At 33.5% G+C, this 6,413-nt stretch overlaps 1 long non-coding RNA gene across 1 annotated transcript; it reads right to left on the bottom strand.

Moving 5' to 3' along the window:
• Positions 1–1,945: 1,945 nt before the first annotated feature.
• LOC107692645 (uncharacterized) lies at positions 1,946–4,168 on the bottom strand. Its single transcript, XR_001634663.1, has 4 exons — positions 4,020–4,168; positions 3,325–3,455; positions 2,546–2,631; positions 1,946–2,316 (listed from the first exon to the last, which is right to left on the bottom strand). It is a non-coding gene; the product is annotated as an uncharacterized LOC107692645 (long non-coding RNA).
• Between the last annotated feature and the right edge of the window lie 2,245 nt (positions 4,169–6,413).

The raw sequence follows: 6,413 nt of genomic DNA, 5'->3' as shown, positions 1-6,413 counted from the left end.
ATTAAATTACCCCAACACAACCAGACGCACACACAAACGTGAGTAAATGCTTGCACTCACACAGCAATAATAACAGCAGAATGCATATGCACTGAAGCTTTACTGCAGCTCTAATTAAACAGCCTGAGGAAAGTGCCGATCAAATAACAAAAACTTAAATCCAATTACTGCAGTGTGTGTGCATGTGTGTGTCTATAAGGGATTACTGAACATGTCTCCAACCCACAAAAGAGCATTAATTAAGAAAGATAAATTACATTTTGCAGGTACGCCATTGTAAGAGCATGCGGTTTTACACTAAATATGTATCTTTCATCAGATATATTGCATTAATAACACTTGGTTTATCATATACAGGCCTGTCCAAAATAAGAACAAAGTTCTTCTCATTTGCATTAAAAGGAGGATGATTACCATCTTAAATCAAGTGGATGCACATTAATGTGCAAACTGTATGGCGAAAAACAAAACTATTGTGCACTGAACAGTAAAAAACAACAACTAATGAACATGAAATACTAACTTTTCCCCAGTGAAATTGGATGATTCTCAATACTGATTTGATACCACAGTAAAAAGTAATATACTAAACACTCTACAATTAACAATACTTCTACAGAATTTTTAATTTTTGAATATTCACATTGTATAAATTAACATTAGGTGATGTATTATGAATAAACAATAGTATATTTAGGGATTAACATTAACCGTGCTGGGGTGCGTTTGCCAAAAGTATCGTTAACTAACTATGGTGGTAAGTTCCATTGAACTCTATTGATAACGATGGAACTTGCGAGTTAAATTTTTAGGCTGGTCTGCCTCAGCAGTTTACCAGCAATGTTGTCAATGTCAAAATGATTGAGATGGCCAATCAAAGCTTAAGTTCCATTGAACTCTATTGATAACGATGGAACTTGCGACCATAGTTGCTTTTGGGAAACGCACCCCTGGGTGATTTGACCAAAAATCTCTCACTTTTTGATCTTTTAGGATTCTGATGGTTTTACGTTTTATCATGGTTTTTCCACTGACTGTGCCTCTCAATTCACGGTGCGGTCTACGTTGCTTAGCCACTTGGACAGGTAAGCTGTTTTTTAAAAAATTCATACACTGTAAAAAAATTTAAGCCAGCACAACAAAAAAAATCTTAGTACTAATTTCCCTTAGCTTTTTCTTGTTCACTCAACTTTTGTAAAAAAGCAGTTATACTGACTGAAAAAAAGTTGTCAAGTCATACAAAAAATGTTTAGTTGAGTTAACTCAAGATTGTTAGTTTTCTTGAGATGTGCAACGATTCTATAACAAACCTTTTTAAGCTGTGCCAACTCAACATTTTTTGTCTGTAGAACTCAAATACCTGAAGTTGACTGAACAAAAAAATGCTACTGGAAATTGGTACTAAGAAATAATATGTTACAACTGAAAACTGCAATAACAGTGTCCAAGTCAAAAACTGAAAACACTGACACAATATTAATAAAACATTTATTCAAAAGAGCAATTTTTTAAGACAAACATTATTTAAGACAATTAAACAGGCATGTATACCCATCATTACAATCAATTTCTCTCAAAGTCAGAGCTGTAACCACCATACACATTGAGGAGGGCGAGTCTAAACTGCCAAAAAATTCAAGGCCTAATGGTTAGAGTTGGACTTGTAACCCAAAGATCAGAGATTCGAGTCTCGGTACTGGCAGGGATTGTAGGTGGGGGTAAAGAAGAAAGGCAGTTATATGAGTTTGAGATAGAACAGAGTAAATGATGATACATTTTCATTTTTGGGTAAACTCTCTCTTTAAATATTGCTCACATGAAACAAAATTTCATATATTGCACTAACCTGCATCAATACATTAGAACTGCTATCGTCATAATATAAAAATCCTGTAATTCCATGCTTTTTAAATTCACAGATATTTAAGCCAAAGTGATGCAACACTGCAACAGTGAAATTAAACACTGCAGTTAAAACAGTTTTACAAAACTCTGCCACTAAATATGAAACATGACTAAACAGTAGCATGTACATGAGGAACACAAACTTTCAAAATATGAAGGATGGTCTATAAAATAGAAGTGCACCTATCTGCAAAACACTCAAATGTGTATTTTAGTCCTTTTGGAAAGTCAATAATCAGCACATAGAGAAGTCCAAAGAGTACCATTAAAGCAGTGGGAAAGTCAGATGGTCCTCCATTACCACAGTTTCCTCCAGGATGATGCAGAAGTTTAGTCATCTCTTAGTTCTCTGTGAGAGGTCATCCTCCATGACTTCAAGGATGCCCAGTTTCACTCCTCTTTATCAGTGTCCTAAGAAAGAATTATGTAAATTTATTGAAAACTGGTTGAGCAAGAGTGTAGATATAAAAATCAAAGCTCAAATACGCTATTTCTAACAAAACATGGTGCATTATGTGCTAACCTAATGTAAACAACCCACATGAAAACCATGTCAGCACCTTTATTAAATATAGCCACACATTTAATAAATAAATGGTGATCAATGAAAATATGAGAAGAACAAAATTTGAAAACCTACCAAATAAATCTTGGAGATTTGGTTCCCTGAGGTAAAACGGGGGTCTCCATAGAGCCATGTTGTGTCTGTGATGGGGTGTCTGTTGTCTGTAGGAGGGGGAAAAAATATAATTCACTTCTGTATGATTCCTTACAGATCATAACTGAGTGTCAAAAATACTGAAAATGTATTAGGGATGGACAAAGGGTCAGAAATGGAGGAGTGCTTGGGGCAACAAATCCACAAAAACTGACTGTAAAAATCTTTAAAAACTGTAATGCTGGGACAAAAAAGTAGTCAATTTATGAGGGGAAAAAAACAAGTAGACAAAATAACTGTCAATGAAAGTGTATAACCGCTACTTTTAAAGGGATTCATAAGCATAGGGATTATACTGGCTCGTTAAAATGGTTCAGGATAATTCTCATTTCAATTTTTTTTTTGTCTACTGAATACAAACTCAACTTGTTCAACAACAAAGTTTTGTTTGTGCACTGTAAGAATAAAACACAAAACACAGAAAAACAGATAATGTCTTGGCAAAAAATTACCAGTACATTTTCCATTAAATTTACGGACATTTCCTTAAAACACTACATGCAATGCGGAATTCAAAACACAGGTAAAACACATGTGTAAAAAAAAAAAAAAAGAAAAAGAAAAAAAAATACAGAAAATTGTCTTTAAGTTTTCCAAAATACAAACATTGTGAAAATCTCACAGGTCACAGTTAAATGTTGCATGCACTGCCCTTTTATCAGAATTTACGTGGACCCCAAGTAGTTGAGTTTTTAACGCACCTGGTTTATTGAAAGTGCAGACAGAATCAGGGTTCAAGGACAAGGGTAGCGCCTGTAATGTTTCAGCAGCAGATTTTGGCTGGCCCCAGTGTGTTTCAGCACCTACAATTAATTAAGTGTGCTCTCAGGATCTGTATAAGGAAATACACAAATGTGAATTATCAGGTTAATAAAATGCAAATTAATGCACATACTTTAAAACGTTAGGCATCATACACTTACCGACTCTGTAAACAGTCACAGAAGAAACACAGGCCACTACTAAACAACTGAGAATCACAAACTACAAGAAGTTCCGATCAACAGAAACATGCGCCTTGTTGCCTTGAGACGCGTGACAAATGAAAACAACGTGTGTTCTAAAATCGGCTCAAAATATCAAACATGTTTGATCTCCGACTGGATGGAATCAGAGTCTGAAGCTAAAAAATCGTCTGTGACCATCATAAACTACACGTATGCACTATTTTCAAAAGGCAACTTAAATGTGCAGCGAAGTCCATCGCAACAAAAACTTAATTATTTCATGTAACAGGATTAAAATACAGCTAGATTTAAACATCCAGTAATGTTTGATAACTTAAAGAAAATGTGGTGTTTTTTTTCTTCTAAATAACCAATATCAACTAAGTTAACTGGGGAAAGTGTGACTTTAAGAAAAAACAACAATCAAAAACCAAAAAAAACACACTTACCATAAAAACATTCCTCTGGATTATTGCCATGTGCTCTTCTTTCATAAACACTCTTCTTCTGCCGCTTGCTGAACACTTGTTTCTCCCGCGTTGAAAAGTTCAAAGCCTTGAAAAGTAAACGTTGACGTACTATACGCAACCGGCACGTACTGAGGGCGTGGTTTAACGCATGAGAGAAAATAATAAAAAAGTCTTCCTGCAGATTTAATTGTATGATTATTGTACTGTTATATTAGTATTATTATTGTACTATTATATTAATTGTTTTATTATTGTACAATAATATAGTATACAATTATACATTAGGCACGTTTTCTTATTATTATTATTAATAATAATAATAATAATTCTGTACACTTTTTAAGAAATACGCAGTAAATAATAACAATAATAATAATAATAAGGATTATTATTATTATTTACTCTGGAATTCTAATAAAGTGTACAGAATTATTATTGTTGTTGTTGTTGTACAATATTATGATCTTACAATTATACAGTAAGGAGCATTTTAGTTCTTTTAAAAATCACTAACTATTTTTCTTCATTGTCCTGAAGTAAACAAATGTTTACATTTTATTCAAAAAATTAGCATTTGTTTTTTTACTATATGGGTGGGCAGTTTCCTAATGAGATTGATTTAACTCAATTTTATAAGTTAGCAGAAGTTTCTTTGGATGAACTTGCAAAGCGCTGTTCACAAAACTCATCTTTTTAAGTTTATGGAAAAAAACTTGGTTTAAGCTGAATAAATGTATTAAACTTAGTTGTACTGACTTTTTCATGGATTTTTGCTGACCCAACACTACAAAACCAGTCATCTAAACTTTTTTCAAGTTGGGTTTTTTACAGTGTACCGTGTGCGTAATTCAAATTCAACAGCCCAAAACAGTTTTAAACCAAATATTCACTGCAGACGATCCATTGGTGAACAAGTGATGTAATGCTAAATTTCTCCAAATCTTTTCTAATAAAAGAAACTAACTCGTCTACATCTTGGATGGTGTATACACAGCTTAAACCATCCAATCACAATGCGCTATAGACGGAGCGATGAAGTATGTTGCTCCGCCTATATAAAGATTGCATCACCCCCAACTTCTTCCTCGTTGGCTTTTCCCACGTTTTCACAGGAGATTTATCAAGAACAGGCTTGCTCTGCGGTGAGTGATGCGGACCAAAGAGCAAGGCAGGAGGAGAAGTAGAGAGTAGTTGAATTGGTAAAGTGCTTGATAGGGACTCGCAACGGAGGCAGGAAAATTATAATTAAACTTTATTTGGAGTACTACTTGTGCACAATGCACATTTCTTAATATTAAGCCTAAAATGCGTTTTAATGTCACTATTGATGAGGATTGGACGATCTTTGAATAATATTGGTCTTTAAATGCAAGATTAAAGTGCACCTGAAGTATACTTGCAATAGTTCCACTTTAGCACATTCAAATATACTTCAGTATATCTTTAGTTGGACTTCAGCACTACTTCCGTACAATTAAAATGCATTAAGTACAAAATTAGTTGTTCCAATTTAGTATACTAAAAGTACAATTGCAGGGTATTTTTAGTAAGTACATAAATATGTAAATGTATTTGTAGTATACTTAGCATGAGCTAAATTTATTTCCAATACATTTTAGGATATTTTTCACTAGGGGTTTCATAATGATATGTATAACATGCATTACACATTATTTGTAATTTAATGCATATTATTCATAAACTTTGTAAAGAATTTGTTGTGTTTACTTTTTTTTTTTAAAGGGGTCATGGGATGCCCATTTTCCACAAGTTGATATGATTCTTTAAGGTCTTAATGAAAAGTCTTTGGTTAAAATTGTAACATGACTTTACTTGAGGGGGCCCAATCATAATTAACTCACAGTTAACTACTTACTAAACACAGCTCATGATTTATTTTATACTTACTCTCAAATACACATGTACTAACACAGCGAGTATTTAGTAAGAGATGTGGTGTGGATTTTCAAGAAGTCAGAGAGCGGAGGTACAGTATCATCACGCCTGCGTCTGGATGGACAGTGAACTGTTTCCGGTTTGGGCATTTATTTAGGATTGTTCTACAAATGCTCTTTGTGGATTTTGAGGTTTTATTTTTATTTAGCTGTTTATAAGTCACAGCAGGGTGAGTTTAAAGGGAAAAAGAACAACAAAACAGACAAGATCAATCATAAAGCTGAAAATGTCAAAAACTCAAATTATGATATTAAATTCTTTATTTATTTCAAAGCCAGAGTATTTCTTATTATTTCTTAAAGAGGCTGTTTGATTTAGTTTACCCATAAATGGTAATTAATGCATTAACTATCAAACATGTGCTAACATGTAATTAAGGCTAAAATTAATCCATATAACTACAGCTGTAGTCATATG

Source organism: Sinocyclocheilus anshuiensis, unplaced genomic scaffold (assembly GCF_001515605.1).
Source record: "Sinocyclocheilus anshuiensis isolate Anshui unplaced genomic scaffold, SAMN03320099.WGS_v1.1 scaffold50, whole genome shotgun sequence".
NCBI classification, from domain to species: Eukaryota; Metazoa; Chordata; class Actinopteri; order Cypriniformes; family Cyprinidae; genus Sinocyclocheilus; species Sinocyclocheilus anshuiensis.
Note: the sequence above shows the minus strand (reverse complement) of the source record. Positions and strands in the feature narration are given on the sequence as shown.